This window comes from Dendrobates tinctorius, unplaced genomic scaffold (assembly GCF_039654945.1).
Source record: "Dendrobates tinctorius isolate UK_male_01 unplaced genomic scaffold, ASM3965494v1 ptg000069l, whole genome shotgun sequence".
Classification (NCBI taxonomy): Eukaryota; Metazoa; Chordata; class Amphibia; order Anura; family Dendrobatidae; genus Dendrobates; species Dendrobates tinctorius.
The window spans coordinates 1,837,806-1,857,112 of record NW_027361737.1 but is presented as its reverse complement, the minus strand read 5'-3'; the positions used below and the strand labels follow the sequence as shown (position 1 = coordinate 1,857,112).

General features: G+C 41.3%; 1 long non-coding RNA gene across 1 annotated transcript in view; it reads right to left on the bottom strand.

Annotated features, from left to right (window-relative positions):
• Window positions 1-3,726: 3,726 nt before the first annotated feature.
• Window positions 3,727-19,307, bottom strand: part of LOC141095182 (uncharacterized) — a 63,096-nt gene continuing 47,515 nt past the window's right edge. The window contains exon 4 of the long non-coding RNA XR_012233327.1: window positions 3,727-8,587. This is a non-coding gene — a long non-coding RNA (uncharacterized lncRNA). The remainder of the gene's footprint in view (window positions 8,588-19,307) is intronic.

Here is a 19,307-nt window from a genome sequence, read left to right as displayed (position 1 = left end):
CCGCCAGAGAAAAAAACGTTACAAGCTCCGTTCTGAAATCTTTGAGGATGGTGACGGACAGCAACTTTTGGCGGATCCTCACAAAAAACGGATGCAACGGACAGCAATCCGTCACAATCCGCCATTAATGCAAGTCAATGGGAAAAAACGGATCCTCAAAAAAAAATTGAGGATCCGCTTTTTTTCAAAACCTGGCGGATTGTGACTGATTGTAAAAAACGGAAGTGTGAAAGAGGCCTAAGGCGTCAGCCTTGACATTCTTAGACCCTGGACGAAATGTAATCGTAAACTGAAAACGGGAAAAAAAAAGTGACCAAAGGGGCTGTCTGGGCATTAGTCTTTTAGCAGACTCAATGTATGACAAATTTTTGTGATCCATGGTCACCGTAACCGGGTGACTGGCCGCCTCCAAAAAGTGCCTCCATTCTTCAAACGCCAATTTGACTGCAAGAAGCTCTCTATTGCCTACGTCGTAATTTCTTTCCACAGCAGAGAACTTCTTTGAAAAGAAAGCACATGGCCTGAGGTTGGTTAGAGTGGCAGGCCCTTGTGACAACACCGCCCCCACCCCCACCTCGGAGGTGTCCACTTCCACGATGAATGGTTTGGACGGATCTGGCTGTACTAACACAGGAGCAGGCATAAAGCTTCTTTTCAGGGTCACAAAGGCCTCTTTTGCGAGCGAGGACCAGTTTCTCACATCCGCACCTTTAAATGTAAGATCTGTGAGTGGTTTGACCATCTGTGAAAACCCCCGAATAAATTTGCGGTAATAATTGGTGAACCCCAAGAAGCGCTAAAGACCCTTAAGGTCTCGAGGTTGCACTCAATCCGCAATGGCTTGCACCTTCTTGGGGTCCATGCGAAAACCCTCACAGGACACAATTAAACCCCAAAAAGACAATTCTTGAACAAAAAACACACATTTCTCCAATTTGGCATACAGATGATTTTCCCTCAGTCTTTGGAGAACGGTTCATACATGATTCAGATGAGATTGACTGTCGGGAGAGTATATCAGAATATCGTCTAAGTAAATGACAAAAAACGACCAATGAGATCCGAGAATACCACGTAGATGAAATTCTGAAATATGGCTGGGGCATTGGTAAGACCAAATGGCATGACTAAATTTTCAAACAGTCCCTTGGTTGTGAGGAACGCGGTTTTCCATTCATCCCCCTCCCGGGCCCTTATCAAATTATATGCCCCCCGAAGATCCAGTTTGAAGAAGCATTTTGCCCCTGAAATTTTTTACACAATTCAGGAATCAACGGAAGGGGGTACGGATTTCGTACAGTAATCTTGTTGAGCTCACGAAAATCGAGGCAGGGACGTAAACAGCCATCTTTTTTCTTTACAAAAAAAACCCTGCCGCCACGGGTGAGACTGAGAGACGTATGTGTCCTTTGCGAAGACTCTCAGCAATGTAATCTTTCATGGCCAAGCGCTCAGGTCCAGATAAATTAAACAGACGGGCTTTAGGTAATTTAGCCCCCCGGGACTAACTCGATAGCGCAGTCAAAGGGTCTATGTGGCGGTAACGTCTCGGCCTCGCTTTCAGAGAAGACATCTTCGAATTCTTTCAGGTACTCCGGAATACCTTCCAGCTCGACAGATGACACAGATACAGATTTAACAGGTTCAACCAATAGTGCAGACTTATCACATAACATCGAATCATTAAACCCACACTGAACAATCTCCCACATTTTCCAGTTAATGACTGGGTTATGGCGTTGTAACCTGAGCATGCCCAACACCAATCCTGCTGGGAGATTGTCCAGAACCAAACAACCTAATTTTTCCACATGGGTAGCGGCCACTTTGAGCGAAAACAAGTCAGACATAAAGAGAATTCCCTCTTTAGTGAGGGGGAGGAGTCAATGGCCACCACTTTGATCGGAGCCTTAAGTCTAACTGTCCCTATCTTACAGCGTGTGGCCAATTGGGAGTCAATAAGATTGATGGATGATCCGCAGTCCAGGAAAGCTGTAGAGGGAAAACAACAACTGTCCACTAACAGTTCCACATGAAGCAACACCTTAGAAAACGAGGAATAGGGTACCTGAGCGTCTGAGTAGTCTCCCCACTGACTACCCAGACCTAGTCGTTTCCCGTCGACCGGGTTGAGGATGGACAATTAGGACACTCCCTTTTCCAATGTCCTGTTTTACCACAGTAGAAGCATAACTGCTTTTTTCTCCGGCATTGTCTCTCCTTTTCCTTCAGGAAGAGAGCCCCTATGTCCATGGGCACAGAAACAGCCTCTTTTCCACTAGGGAACAATGGAGTCTCCGCCTGCATCACCCCCTGGCCCGCAGCCTGCAGTCCATCTGGATGGCCTGGGTCATGGCGTCCTCAAGTGAGTTAGGTGGGGGATGTAATGCCAAGGCATCCTGTAACCTCTCAGACAAGCCTCTGCGAAAGAGTCCTCGGAGTGCGGTGTTGTCCCAAGAGACCTCTGCAGCCCAGCGGCAGAATTCCATACAAAACCACTCAGCCGAGTGTTTCCCCTGACAGACACACATCACCATGTCCTCTGCCAATCGCACTCGGTCCGTCTCATCATATATGTGCCCGAGGGCCTCAAAAAACGCATTCACTGACACTCTCTCAGGGGCAGTGGGAGGAAGGGAGAAAGCCCAAGCTTGTGGAGACCCTCTTAATAAAGACATAATGACCCTAACCTTCTGACTTTCGTCCCCAGAGGAACGTGGCCTCAAACTAAAGAAGAGTTTGCACCCCTCCATGAAGACTCTCAACTCCTTTTTGTTCCCAGAAAAGAAATCAGGCAGTTTAACATGTGGTTCTGGGGACACCAAAACAAAATCACTTGCCCCAGCCCCCAGAGACCCAGCAGCTAAAGCCCCCCGCACTGTCTCAGAAACCTGCTGCTGAGAACGAGCCAGAGCTTGCTGCTCCAGAGATAAACCCTGAAACATCTGACTCAGATTTTTCATTTGCTCAGCTAGAGATTGTATGGGATCCATATTTCTCAGCAGAGAAAAAAAAAAAAAAAAACTTAACGGTCATATCATGACCGTGTGCAGCCACCACGGAGCAAGGACTCACCCACACTGCAGAGGGGCCCGGGGTCAGACACGGCTGGATAGTTCAAGCAACCTGGAGAAGCTAAAGTCAGTGAGAAGTGAAGGACCTACGGTCATGTGACCACAAGGGGGCAGGGCTTAGTGTCCTGCTGTCAGAGCTAGGCAAAATACTATACAGGAATACTCAAAGTCAGACAAACCAGGTCATACACAGAGATAACAATAAAGTATTAGGGATGAGACAGAACGGATAGTCGGGGACAGGCAGTGGTCAAAGCCAAACAGACATAGAAGGTACCAAGCAGAATCCAACAAGCAGTATCCAGAGAACAGACCGAGTCATACACAGAGAATCAGATAAACAAGAACACAGCACCAACACACTCAGGGGTCACCACACAATGCCAAGGGCGAAAGTATAACTGACGGGGATGGGAGCATCCTGAGGCTATAAGAAGCTTTCCCAGAACCAGGGAGAGGCTACAATCATAAGCCCCAGGTGTGCAGGTAAGCCTGCACTGGGATCACAACCTTTAACTCCAGAAATGCCAGTCATCAGCACTGGTTCCAGACATTAACCCCACATGTGCGAGTCAAACCCGCACTGAGATCATGACATATACTGAGCGCACGCAAAAGTACAACATTCTTTTTTATTGTGTAGTCTGTTGTAACCATGTAACGTGTTCTGCCTGTTTTATCTTTTGATAGAAAGTAAGGAAAAGCTAAGGAGAAGTCTACAAAAAGTTGTGTACTGTAGTATCTTCAAGATTTGCAGTGAAATAAGTTGATTTATTAATGATACTAAGAAGAGTCAGAGTAAACCTGAAGGAGCTTAAAATAAAAGAAGAAACACACCGCAGTAGCCCTAGTGCACCTTGAGGTTCAAAACAGGTTTCCTAACAGTGAGTGTTACAGTAGAAGAACTGAAAACATTTTAACCCTAGGCAACTTTGTTTTTACGTGTTTGATTGTGAAACAACCTAAATCATAAATACAGCATGCTTTCTCCATACGTTTCTAGTTTACTTTCTTTAGAATTAATGTTACAACAAAGCAGATTGAAATAATGTGTTGGTTTAAGCACAATTCTTCAAACCTTGCCCATTAGATCTATTGAATAGCTAATATAAATACAATTCCTGTCCAATTCCTTATGTTTCAAACTCCGAGTGAATAATGTTCCTGTTAGAGACTGTCGTCCCAACAAATTTAAAATGCCACAAGCCTCAAGTGAAAAAAAAAGAGAGCAGTGGGAGTAAAAGTATTTTGGACATGCCAATAAATTAATGATACATTATTAAGGCATGATTGGAAATATTGCAATTTTTCACAGCTGTCAGTTTAAATATAAAAGCATCAGCACATTAAACTAGTTACTGCTTTTTCATAATTGAGACTTTAGCTTCTAGCTGTGCCCTGCAGCTTTTCATTAATCACCAGGACTGAAGTTCAAGCACAATGACAGCTTAGAAGGCATTAAATGGGCAAAGTATTTTTCAGGTACAGCTAGGAAAGGTCCTTTAGTCTTATAATCCTCAGCTAATTGTTTTTCGGTCCCTAAACAAAATCTGCTCATGGCGTCTCCTAGTGACAGAATTAGCAGCAGGTTGATTATCTCTTATCTTCATAAACTCCACTGCAAGGAGTATAACGGGGTATACAATGACCACAACGTGCATTATGACACTTAGAAAAATAGGTTATTATCTATTCACTGTAAATAACTGATATTATTAACCATCTCTGTCTAGCATCTCTTCCTAGATAAAAAAAATTACAATTTATTGTTTTTATCGTTAATTTATAACTATTTTTTATTCTTGAGAAAAGTCATTTCAGTGTTTCATTATTATTTATTTTTATTTTTTTTATAATTTATTTGAAAGTGTTGAGGACCATAGTTTAATGGACCTGCCAAACACTCTTTGCTTTTATGTAACAAATTATCAAGTGCATTGAGGTTCATTAATTATGTCATCTAATTGGATTGAGGCAGGTGCAAAATACCTCAGATGAAGTGGACACTGGCGGAAAGGCCTGAGCGCAAGTTTTCTATTAGAAACCAGCATGTCTCCAGACTCCCGGAATTACTTTGTAGTTATTGATTAATGGCCATAATTTATTACAGTGCAGAGGATCATGCATTGAGTTAAATGTGTGATTAATCAATTTTCCATCAAATTATGAGCAGTTGCCAAAGGAAAATACCAAGTGATTTTTCCCATGGCTTATATATGTAAGATACAAGTATTTTTTATCTTAAGGAGTTAATAACTGTCTATCATTTGTTTAATACTTGTCAAGACACTGACAAATGTCAGCTCACCAAGCACCGTGACTGGCTCGCTATTAAAGCAGCAAGCGTGCTGTCTTGAAGATAAAGTTTAAATACAATTAAATCATCTATTTTTATACTGCACATGGTATGTAAAATATTTTTCTAAAAAAATGCTTAACTTGTTTTTAATTGAAATAAAACTTTAAGTTATTTTTTTTCTTTACTACTTTTTAGTAACGGATTTTGTAGGAATTTCTCACCAAAGCAATTTAATCAAAAGCATCTGCATGATGCTTAAAGCATTGTTCTTAAAGAGAACGTGCCAACACGATTTTGCAATGTAAAATATAGACATGGCTGAAACGGTGCCAAAATAATGAATAATTTGATACCGTTGGAAAAGAAATCTGCTTTATTGTTCTGTTTCAATCATCCTTTGAAGTTTTTTGCTAATTAGATTTCGGTACATAGGGACTGTACATTGGGTCTTCTCCTCCCTTGTTTGCGATTCGCAGGCCCATCCACCTGCCTCCAGTCTATGAATGTCCTGTCTCTGTTTGAAATCTCTGCAGTTAGTGTGACCTGTCATTCACAGACCGGAGGGAATGGAGGGACTGGGGAATCAGGCAAGGAGAAGACCCAGTGTACAGTCCAGCCCCTGTGCACCAAAATGTAATTAGCAGAATACTTAAAATGGTGATTAAAGAAGAGTAATGAAGCTGATTTTGTCACTAAATATAACTATTTAACCAATATTACAGAACATATACAGCCATGTCTTTACTTTAGATTACAAAATCTCAGTGACAGGTTCTCTTTACAGGGACTAACTTATCAAAAAAAGTTGAAAAATTGCTAAGAAATGCTTCACTTAATGACCAGTGGGTGTTTAACCTCTGGGATCCAACTGGTCCGGAAAATAAAGAGAGTAGAGTGCTGACATAACACCTTTTCCACTTGTATAGCATCCTCATGCCACCTATATGTGCAGGGAATTGTAGCAAAGCCTAAACCACATTAGGAAAGCACTTTATTTTTATTTCCTAAACCTGAGTAAATGTTAGTGTAGTGTAGTTTAGTGTCGATATGTTAATATACTCACTGATCGTCTCTTCTGCCATATGCAGCACCTTTACTCTCCTGAGCCACACGACTGCGATTCAGATTCTCTGATCACACTGCTTTCTTTGTGGAGCTGGAAGTCTCTTTTACATTGTAAACCTATAGAGCATGGTTCTGACACGCCATAAAATTACATTGTAGCAGCCCCTGCAGGGTAGTAAAGAGTGCAGTGTGATCCATAGATTCTGTATGCTACTTGTATGCTTCTGTACCTATACTACATCAGACAGGTTGGGATTAGGGATGAGTGGACTTGTAGAAGTTTGGGTTTTTCTGGTACCCGGCCATAATTTAGTCCAGATATTTTTTGCCCTTCAGAACAAAATTAACAAAAATTCATACATTTTAAAACATTGTCTGAATGACACTCATTTTAGCACATTATTATGAACATCTTAGAAAAAACTTTTCATATTTGAAAAAACTTTTGATCAATGTGTGAAACAGGCTGTCACTTAATGACCAGTGGGTGTTTAACCTCTGGGATCCAACTGGTCCGGAAAATAAAGAGAGTAGAGTGCTGACATAACACCTTTTCCACTTGTATAGCATCCTCATGCCACCTATATGTGCAGGGAATTGTAGCAAAGCCTAAACCACATTAGGAAAGCACTTTATTTTTATTTCCTAAACCTGAGTAAATGTTAGTGTAGTGTAGTTTAGTGTCGATATGTTAATATACTCACTGATCGTCTCTTCTGCCATATGCAGCACCTTTACTCTCCTGAGCCACACGACTGCGATTCAGATTCTCTGGATCACACTGCTTTCTTTGTGGAGCTGGAAGTCTCTTTTACATTGTAAACCTATAGAGCATGGTTCTGACACGCCATAAAATTACATTGTAGCAGCCCCTGCAGGGTAGTAAAGAGTGCAGTGTGATCCATAGATTCTGTATGCTACTTGTATGCTTCTGTACCTATACTACATCAGACAGGTTGGGATTAGGGATGAGTGGACTTGTAGAAGTTTGGGTTTTTCTGGTACCCGGCCATAATTTAGTCCAGATATTTTTTGCCCTTCAGAACAAAATTAACAAAAATTCATACATTTTAAAACATTGTCTGAATGACACTCATTTTAGCACATTATTATGAACATCTTAGAAAAAACTTTTCATATTTGAAAAAACTTTTGATCAATGTGTGAAACAGGCTGTCACTTAATGACCAGTGGGTGTTTAACCTCTGGGATCCAACTGGTCCGGAAAATAAAGAGAGTAGAGTGCTGACATAACACCTTTTCCACTTGTATAGCATCCTCATGCCACCTATATGTGCAGGGAATTGTAGCAAAGCCTAAACCACATTAGGAAAGCACTTTATTTTTATTTCCTAAACCTGAGTAAATGTTAGTGTAGTGTAGTTTAGTGTCGATATGTTAATATACTCACTGATCGTCTCTTCTGCCATATGCAGCACCTTTACTCTCCTGAGCCACACGACTGCGATTCAGATTCTCTGGATCACACTGCTTTCTTTGTGGAGCTGGAAGTCTCTTTTACATTGTAAACCTATAGAGCATGGTTCTGACACGCCATAAAATTACATTGTAGCAGCCCCTGCAGGGTAGTAAAGAGTGCAGTGTGATCCATAGATTCTGTATGCTACTTGTATGCTTCTGTACCTATACTACATCAGACAGGTTGGGATTAGGGATGAATGGACTTGTAGAAGTTTGGGTTTTTCTGGTACCCGGCCATAATTTAGTCCAGATATTTTTTGCCCTTCAGAACAAAATTAACAAAAATTCATACATTTTAAAACATTGTCTGAATGACACTCATTTTAGCACATTATTATGAACATCTTAGAAAAAACTTTTCATATTTGAAAAAACTTTTGATCAATGTGTGAAACAGGCTGTCACTAGAGGTGGTGAGTTCTCTTTCAAAGGAAGTCTTCAAACAAAGGCTGGACAGATATTTGTCTTAGATGGCTTAGTGAATCCTACATTGAGCAGAGGGTTGGACAAAATGACCCTTGAGGTTCCTTCCCACGCTAACATTCAATGATTCTATGATTGTGGATTCCTTCTGATGCAAAATCTCAAGCAAAACCAGTCTAATATGAAGCAGTGGGACTTGCTGGGTAGTCCTCAAATCCAGAGTTTTCATGGGCATTTGCAGAATCTGCAATGAAATAGTTAGATCCGTGTTAAATTCTCCTAAATTTAGCTATAAAAGTAATTTTATTTAACCACTTTTAACCTTTGTAAATTATAGAAGAAGTTCAGATTCATATTATGTATTGCATACAAGAATAAAAGCCTTATCTATGTATTGAAATATCTGTATTTTAACAAAAAGATGTGTTGCATGACACAATGCAATAATTTTAATATAGTTTGATATTTGCTTGCTTGATAAAAACTAAAATATCTAATGGAAGCATTCACTGATTTTAATTGAAAAACAGATTAAAATCTTATTCATCTCATCTACTACATCAGGGTATTCTTCTAATGGAGAACCATTGAGATAAGTAAAGCCACCTACAATCAGCTTAAGGCAGAGAGTGGTGTTATTCATTGTTACTTTCTAAAACCTATTCAGTTTAGAATACATCTCGGACACTTCACTCTGGAGAAATCCTTAGTCTCCAGTTTTAGCCTAATTCAATATTCATACGGGGTGGCTTCTTCATTTAATAAATCTAGAGAACACAATAACTATCTCTTTTACTTACAATGTTCGACTTAAAAACAGTGATTTAAATAGGCGGTGTAATTAGAAGTTAACAATAGATAGAGGAGTATAGACCCACCTCACATAAAAATGATACACGAAAGCTTCCTCCTCACATTTCTAAGAGGTTTAAAATCCCATTAGTGACACACTCTAAATCACTAAAGGAAACATCAGCACCACCTGACTGAAGAATGTCCTCATAATACAAGCAAATGAAAGAAGTGGCGTGCACTCTTAATAAATGTATCAATCTACGTTCCAAAGGGAGCATTGAGCAAATTTATGACCATTGCTGTAAACCTAATCTGTTCACTATGAAAACTTGCTTTAAAGATTAACTTAGTTTTAATGTATGATATTAGTTCCATTAGTTTAGTAATTTTTATTTTATTCTTCACTAGCTGAAGAGCCCGGCGCTGCCCGGGCATAGTAACTAACTGTGGTTAGTTACAGCAAATTATAATTATCCTCCATCCCATAGTCCCGTGCCCATATACCCATCATACATATCCTCCATCCCATAGGCCCGTGCCCATATACCCATCATACATACCCTCCATCCCATAGTCAAGTGCCCTTATACCCATCACACATCCTTCATCTCATAGTCCCATGCCTATATACCCATCATACATATCCTCCATCCTATAGTCCCGTGCCCATATACCCATAATACATATCCTCCATCCCATAGTCGAGTGCCCATATACCCATCACACATCCTCCATCCCATAGTCCCATGCCCATATACCCATCATACATATTCACCATCCCATAGTCGAGTGCCCATATACCCATCACACATCCTTCATCTCATAGTCCCATGCCCATATACCCATTATACATATCCTCCATCCCAGAGTCCCATGCCCATATACACATCAGACATATCCGCCATCCCATAGTCCCATGCCCATATACCCATCATACATATCCTCCATCCCATAGTCCAGTGCCCATATACCCATCACACATCCTCCATCCCATAGTCCCATGCCCATATACCCATCATACATATTCGCCATCCCATAGTCGAGTGCCCATATACCCATCACACATCCTTCATCTCATAGTCCCATGCCCATATACCCATTATACATATCCACCATCCCAGAGTCCCGTGCCCACATACCCATCATACATATCCGCCATCCCATAGTCCCGTGCCCATATACCCATCATACATATCCTCCATCCCATAGTCCAGTGCCCATATACCCATCACACATCCTCCATCCCATAGTCCCGTGCCCATATACCCGTCATACATCCTCCATCCCATAGTCCCGTGCCCATATACCCATCATACAAATCCGCCATCCCATAGTCTCGTGCCCATATACCCATCATACATATCCTCCATCCCATAGTCCAGTGCCCATATACCCATCACACATCCTCCATCCCATAGTCCCGTGCCCATATACCCGTCATACATATCCTCCATCCCATAGTCCAGTGCCCATATACCCATCACACATCCTCCATCCCATAGTCAACCATTATGACATCATAATGAGCGGCAGGGCTTGCAACCTATGATGACATCAGCGTCGCCATGGCAGCCATTATGACATCATAATGAGGGGCGGGGCTTGATACACACACACTTTTTCCCCATTATGTAGATAGGGGCAAAATTGTTTGGTGAATTGGAATGCGCGGGGTTAAAATTTCACCTCACAACATAGTCTAGGACACTCTTGGGGTCCAGACGTGTGACTGTGCCAAATTTTGTAGCTGTAGCTACGATGGTGCGGATGCCAATCCCGGACATACACACATACATACATACATACAACACTTGAGCTTTATATATTAGATTTATTCATTTTGATTCAGAAAGTGGTGTGTGGCTTCAGTGTAACATCTTGTTTATGTAGGAGGCATTGGATAGAAAGTCACAATGTATTAATATTGTACGCACCACATTTTAACAACTGGATCTAAAGTCTGTACTACAGAACCACTCCTGCGTTTTTTAGGGTTTTATTGCAGCGCTGTAGTGGTGCTTCTGACCTAAGGTCCTTAATCGTAGTCTTATATTTACATGCCTGAAGACTGACTAGAGTGGCGTTGATAGACGGTGAAGACGGAGGCAAGTAAATATAAGACTAGGATCAGGAACCTTAGGCTATGTGCACACGGTGCGGATTCTGTTGCGGATCCGCTGCATTTCAGGCTCTGCGGGTCCGCAACAGATTTAGGTGCATTGTACAGTACCATTGTTTTCAATGATAAAACCAAAAACGCAGTGCACATGCTGCGGATTTTTCCGCACGGATTTGCTGCGGGTTACAATTTGCAGCATGTCAATTCTCTGTGCGGATTCCAATGCAGTTTCACACCTTATCCATTATGAGGTGTGAAACCGCAGGGCTAAACCGCAGGTAAACCGCAGGACTTTTGACCTGCGGATTTACCTGCGGTTTTTTTACAAATCCGCGGGGACAAATCCACAGCTCTCAAAAGTACGTGTGCACATAGTCTTAAATTAGAAGCATAGCTCCTGAGCTGCAATATAAAAAAAACCTCTTGAATGGTGCTTTAAAGTAGTAAGTCATATTACTTTATGTTGTATAATAATGACCCCATTATGAACATACTTTAGTTTGTCCAGCTACTAAAAGGCAGTCCAAAAGTAAGATAGTTAGTTATGTAAATTGTGAAAGATAGCATAGGAAGACAAAAAATCCACTTAGGGGCTGGTCATTAAGGTTTTTACTCCAGAATTGTGACCTTTGGCATTTTCATGCCAGTCTCAGCCAGCTTTGCCAATATGGACTGGGTATGGCTATGGTTACTTATCAAATTAATAAAAAAGGTACAACACTTTATAGGCAGTACTAATTCCAGAAATGTACATCAGTCTCTCACTAGAGTAGCATTTCTAGCGGAGGTGTGTGTAATTATAACACTGGTCAACAGCATTTTTGGTGCCAAAGATATTTCATCGAATTTAGGGTATTTTTGGGGTGCTGATTCTGAATATGTCATCAGTTTTGCCAGATTGGCTCAAGTTTTTGAGATTTTTGGTATCTTATTTATAGCACTTGTTGGTAAATGCGACGCATCATCTCATTAATTTCTTTGGATTAGTACTTGAACTGAGCAGTTCTCAATATAGTTTTGTGTTAATTAGTGTTCTAAAAGTTTGTTCATAGCTTGATTTTTGCACTAACTTTATGTTGTTGTCTGTTTTCCAGTGAAAAGCATGAACTCATCATGAAGAAGTTGTCTTAACGATCCAGACTCATTCTGTTACATTTGTGGTGAATATACACTGCCAAAACATAGAAGAAACATAACACACTTCGTAAAAAAAGTGTATTTTGCCTATTTTGGGGTTATGCTTGGGGACCAAGACAAGTTTTGGGCACCACACATAGTGTGCAAAGCATGTATCGAATTATTACGAAAATGGAGCAAAGGACAAAGAAAAAGCTTCAAATTTGGTGTTCCAATGGTGTGGAGAGAGCCAAAAAATCATCATGATGACTGTTATTTATGGTAAACACAGGTACAGGCACATCTTCACAATGAGGGACAGGCCTTCTTGCAGATTCCATGTTACTCCCATTTTCGTTTCTTATGCTTATTGAATCCTTGCACTTGCACTGCACAGAAATAACAGTCATCATGATGATTTTTTGGCTCTCTCCACACCATTGGAACACCAAATTTGAAGCTTTTTCTTTGTCCTTTGCTCCATTTTCGTAATAATTCGATACATGCTTTGCACACTATGTGTGGTGCCCAAAACTTGTCTTGGTCCCCAAGCATAACCCCAAAATAGGCAAAATACACTTTTTTTACGAAGTGTGTTATGTTTCTTCTATGTTTTGGCAGTGTATATTCACCACAAATGTAACAGAATGAGTCTGGATCGTTAAGACAACTTCTTCATGATGAGTTCATGCTTTTCACTGGAAAACAGACAACAACATAAAGTTAGTGCAAAAATCAAGCTATGAACAAACTTTTAGAACACTAATTAACACAAAACTATATTGAGAACTGCTCAGTTCAAGTACTAATCCAAAGAAATTAATGAGATGATGCGTCGCATTTACCAACAAGTGCTATAAATAAGATACCAAAAATCTCAAAAACTTGAGCCAATCTGGCAAAACTGATGACATATTCAGAATCAGCACCCCAAAAATACCCCAAATTCATTAAAATATTTTGGACACCAGAAAAAAAATTTTTTTTCGTTGACCTGTGTAATTGATACATCTGCAGGTTCCTCTCAGCTCCAGCTTCCATCTCACAGGCAGACAGTATTGTAATATTTTTACAATACAGAAGAGCTCAGAGAAAAGCAAAAATGTATTTGCCAGAAAACAAATTTAATTTCTTCTTTCTGTGTTAGTTACTTTTGTCACACTAGTAACACCCCCTTTTATTTGAAATAAGCTCTGGAGGCAGAGTTTTCTTCAAGACAGCATCCTCCACATAGCCTGGAAGAGGTAATTTCCAGGTAAGAAAAACATGGATTTCTCTGGAATAAGACATTGGATTGCAGATATCAAGATATCATTGAGTTCAGTTTCCTAAGGCCTGCATGCCCATATAGACGGCTTTGGAGGGTGGATCCTGGTGACAGATTCCCTTTAAGACTGGCATATGAAATGCTATTCTTAATGAATGCCCCTTTATGAAAAACCTTTAACAGGATGGATTGATGGAATAGAGGGAGAAAAGTAGCTTCTACTTCACCTATTATTGTGGTCCTTGGTTTTTGAAGATTAAATTACTTTTTTTAACCCCTTTCTGACATCCAACGTACTATTCCGTCCATGTAACCTGTCACAATTTGACCATGGAAGGAATAGTACCTCATTGTGATCAGCCGCACTCACAGGGGGTGCGTAGCTGATTGTGGCCGAGTGTCAGCTGATACTCACAGCTGACACCTGGCATTTGGTGCAAGGAGTGGTCACAGACGGCTCCTTGCACTTTAACCCCTTAAGTATTGTGATCAAACAAGATGTTAGGCTGGCGGAATGCACCAAATAATAGAAATTACAATAAGGTGCGTTCGCAGCCTGGGGTCTACCATGCAGAGGTGTAGAACGGCTGCTCGGTAATGGCGGAGATTATACGGCAGACAATAAATGAACATTCACGGGTTAGCGTCACCCGGTGTGTACAGACGCGAGTTCTGTTACTTCACAGAACCGCGGTGCTGCACAAAGTAAATGCCGAAGCCGATTAAGCTCATAGGACTCGGTCAGATGAGCGCTAGAGTACTCTGTCCCAAGGACACAGGATTCGAGTCCTTCTAGTCCACAAGCGTTCGGCACCACTGCAGCGGTGCCAGCACAGGATAATAATCTCAGATAAGCATGCAGGTGTGCACAGAGCCGCTCAGGCAGATGCCTCTAATCGCCCAGGGTTGGGCCAGATAAGCTCACAGGTTGCGCAAGGTGCTGCCCAGGCGGTAACTGCCACTTGCAGCGGTACAATAGTGCCCTGCAGTGGGCGACACCATTGGACAATAGTGTGTGCAGAGTACTAGGAGCACAGTGGTGTGAGCATAGCCACCCATTGGTGCTGACTCTAACTCTGAATCCCTAACCAACATGCATATCAAAGTAAGGGGAGTTTTATTGAGTCAGTCATCCATCATCATACACACAAATAAGCATAAGAGTCTATATTAGAGCATGGCCGTGCGGCCATGCAACTCTTTTATAGCAGCATCCTTCTGGGACCTTCCTAGTGGTCCAATGGGAGCAGCAATAGGACCTGATCATGTGACCTCAGACCTCCAATGAGAGGACTTCCCACGGGCATGCTCAATGGACCGAAAGAAGGACTTAGTCCCAGGAGCTGCTTGCTGCTGGCTATTGCAGGTTACTATTGCTGAATCCTGATTAGCAGCAGTAACCAAGCCAACAGTAGTAGACTGAGCAGGCTCCTCTGCGGCGGGAGAGGAATGAGTGACCGCAGATGGCAAGGCTCGGGATTCCTCCCGTGCAGAGGCAGGAACCCAATGCCTAACACAAGATTGCATCATTCTGGGAGCCGGTGGAGGGCTGACACCTCCTCTGCCTTTGGATTGGGGACCCCGTGGCATGATGCGGGGTCCTGATCGTTGCTATGGTGAGCGGATGTCATCATGATGACATCCAGCTCACTAGAGCTAGGAAACTTGGGAAACTTGTTGATCATGCACAATGCATGATCAGCAAGACTCACTGTGTTAATGCATCGCTGACAGCTTCTATGGTATGAAGATGCTGCTTCATCTGCATAATATAGAAGCAATCAGCATGTAAAAAAATGATAGCCCCATAGTGGGACAAAGTGTAAAAGTTAGGAAAAAGTTAAAAAAAATAATAATTGTAAAAATATTTTTAAAAAATCAAAAATAATTTAAAAAAATCAATATACTCTATCACTAAATAATATTTGAATGAAAAAAATCTAAATAAAATTATACATATTTGGTATCGCTGTGTCTGCAACGACCCGACCTATAAAACTGTCTCACTAGTTAACCCCTTCAGTGAACACCAAAAAAAAGAAAAAAAGGCAAAACAATGCTTTATCATCATACAGCCAAACAAAAAGTGAAGTAACATGCGATCAAAAAGATGACATACAGCTCCATCAGTGGAAAAATAAAAAAGTAATAGCTTTCAGAATAAAGCGATGCAAAAATAATTATTTTTTCTATAAAATAGTTTTTATTATATAAAAAACATAAAAAAAATAACTGAGGTATCTCTGCAATCATACTGACCCAAAGAATAAATCTGCCTTATCAATTTTATCACACACGGAACGGTATAAATGCCCCCCCAAAAGAAATTCATGAATTGCTGGATTTTGCTCATTCTGTCTCTCCAAAATCAAAATAGAAAGCGATCAAAAATGTCTTGTACCCGAAAATGGTATCAATAAAAACGTCTGCTCGTCAAGCAAAAAACAAGACCTCACATGACTCTGTGGGCCAAAATATGGAAAAATTATAGCTCTCAAAATATGGTGATGCAAAAACTATTTTTTGCAATAAAAAACGTCTTTTGGCGTGTGAAAGCACCCAAACATAAAAACCCGCTATAAGGCCTCTTTTTCACAGCTTGATATTTCCAGTAGCGGAACCAGCCAGACAAAACTCACAGTTGGGGGCTGTAACTCCCAGCTGTCAGCTTCAGCAAGGCTGGTTATCAAGAATAGACAGGTCCCCATGCTGTTTTTTAAATTATTTAAATAAATAATTTTAAAAAACGATGTGGGGTCCCTCCTATTTTTCACACCGTACGGTTCACGGTGCTAGCAAGGATCTCTCCAAGTCACCACAGCGCAGCAAAATGGGGAGCAGAGCTCAGTGACCGGAGGTTACCTCTATGACGTCACCCTCGGTTACTGACGCTGCGCTCCCGGCCGGTCTGAGCTGCAATGCACCTGAAAGGTGACATCAACCCCACAAATATTACCCCACTTGCCTCCACTACAGGGCAGTGGGAAGAGCCGGGCTAAGTGCCAGAATTGGCGCATCTAATAGATGTGCCTTTTGTGGGCAGATGCGGGCTGCTATTTTTAGGCTGAGGGGATCAATATCCTTGGCCCCTTACCAGCCTTAGATTACCAGCCCCCAGTTGTCTGCTTTAGCAAGGCTGGTTGTCAAAAACAGGGGGAACTCCATGCCGTCTTTTTTTAAAATATTTATTTAAATAATTAAGAAAACAGCTTGAAGACTCCTCTAGTCTTGATAACCAGCCTTGCTGAAGCTGACAGCTGAGGTTTGCAACCCCAAGCTGTGAGTTTTTTCTGGCTGATTATCAAAAATAGAGGGGAACCCATGCCTTTTTTTAATTACCATATTTATTTACAGCGCAGGAGCTGCAGATGAATACTCCAATCCACCGCTCCTGCTGTCATTGTTATTAGCAGCAGCAGGGGTTGGCTGATGGGAGTAATAGTCCCATCAACCACCGACTGTTGTCTCTTTTATTACTTAAATGTAACTCTCAGCTTTCTCCCCTGCTCATGCTGATCGCCAGCAGAGCAGGAGAGAATGATGAGAGCCATGTTCAGCACCTGGTGCCGGGGAACAGCGCTTACTTTAAAAGCTTCTTTCCCAGTGCCGATGCATGTCACCTGGATGACATAAAAGTGTGTTATGTGTATGTATGTGTGCGGGACTTTTTATGTCCAACGCTGATATTAAAAAACGGACGTGTCACAGTGTTTTGCCCACGGACACACGGTCCATGTAAACAGACTGACATTTGCACAGACCCATTCAAATGAATAGGCATATAGTGCTCAATTCCTCACGAGTCTCTCTGCATGGCTAAGTAGCATTGTATAGCCACATATGGGGTATTGTCACATTCAGTAGAAATTGTAGGACACATTTTGTTGCCATTTTTACCCACTTCTTGTGTGAAAATGTAAAATCTATGGTTAAAACCCAATTTTGGTGGTAAAATGTAGTTTTTTTGTCCTCACTGCCCAATGGTATAAAATTCTGTGACACACCCATGGTGTCAATATGATTACTGCACCCCTAGATGAATTCATTGAGATGTGTAGTTCGTAAAATGGGGTCACTTATGGGGGTTCTGCTGTTGTGGCACCTCTTGGGCTCTCCAAGGGGGTCATGGCACCTGTAAACCATAACAGCAAAATCTGTCTCTCCTTCCCTTCTGAGCTCTGCCATGGGCCCAAATAGCAGTGTACCCCCACATATGGGGCATCTGTGAACTCAGGACAAATTTCACAATAACTTTTGGTGTCCAATTTCTCTTGTTACCATTGGTAAAATAAAAAATTGGGGGTGAAAAGATCATTTTTGTGGAAAAAATATTATTTTTTTATTTTTACAACTCTTGATTGTAATCTTGTGTAAAGCACTTGGGGGTTGAAAGTGCTCACCACACATCTAGATAAGTTCCTTTATGGGGTCTAGTTTCCAAAATGTTGTCACTTGTTGGGGGTTTCCACTGTTTAGGCATATCAGGGGCTCTTCAAATGCGACATGGCGTCGTATCTTAATTCCAGCCAATTTTGCCTTGAAAAAGTAAAACGGTGCTCCTTCCCTTCTGAGCACTGACATGCACCCAAACAGTGGTTTTCCTACAAATGTGGGGTATCAGCATACTCAGAACAAATTGCACAACTTTTGGGGTCCAATTTCTCAGGTTACCCTAGGGGAAATAAAAAATTGGGGGTGAAAAGATCATTTTTGTGAAAAAAATATGATTTTTTATTTTTACGGCTCTACATTATAAACTTCTGTGCAGCACTTGGGGATTCAAAGTGCTTACTACACATCGACATGTTGCTTAAGGGGTCTAGATTGCAAAATGGTGTCACTTGTGGGAGGTTTCCACTGTTTAGGCACATCAGGGGCACTCTAAACGCAACATGACATCCAATCTCAATTCCAGCCAATTTTGCGTTGAAAAAGTAACATGGCGCTCCTTCCCTTTTGAGCTCTGCCATAAGCCCAAACAGTTGTTTACCTGCACATATGTGTACTCAGGAGAAATGGCACAACAACTTTTGAGGTCCAATTTCTCCTTTTACCCTTGTTAAAATAAAAAAAAGGATCTGAAGTAAATTTTTTGTGAAAAAAGTTAAATGTTCATTTTTTAAACAATCCAAAAATTCCTGTGAAGCACCTGAAGAGTTAATAAACTTCTTGAATGTGGTTTTGAGCACCTTCAGGGGTGCAGTTTTTAGAATGGTGTAAATTTTGGGTATTTTCTATCATATAGATGACTCAAAATGACTTCAACTGTGATGTGGTCCCTAAAAAAAAGGTGTTGTAAAAATGAGAAATTGCTGTTTAACTTATAACTAGAGTTGAGCGAAACGGGTCGAAAAATTTCAAAAGTCGCCGACTTTTGGCAAAGTCGGGTTTCATGAAACGAAACCCAACCCTAGGATGAGGTCGGCCACGAGGTCGGCGACTTACGCGCCAAAGTCGCGTTTCAAAAGTTTGTTTTGCGCTCTTTTTCAGCCAATCAGGATCCACGGATACTGTGGGCAACGTGATGACATAGGCAGGGGTCACCACCATCTTTCAGAAGGGCATGCAAGTGATTGGCTTGCTTTGGTGGGCGTCACAGGGGTTATAAAAGGGCGTGCATGCCGACCGCCATCTTACTTCTGCCGATCTTAGCATAGGGAGAGGTTG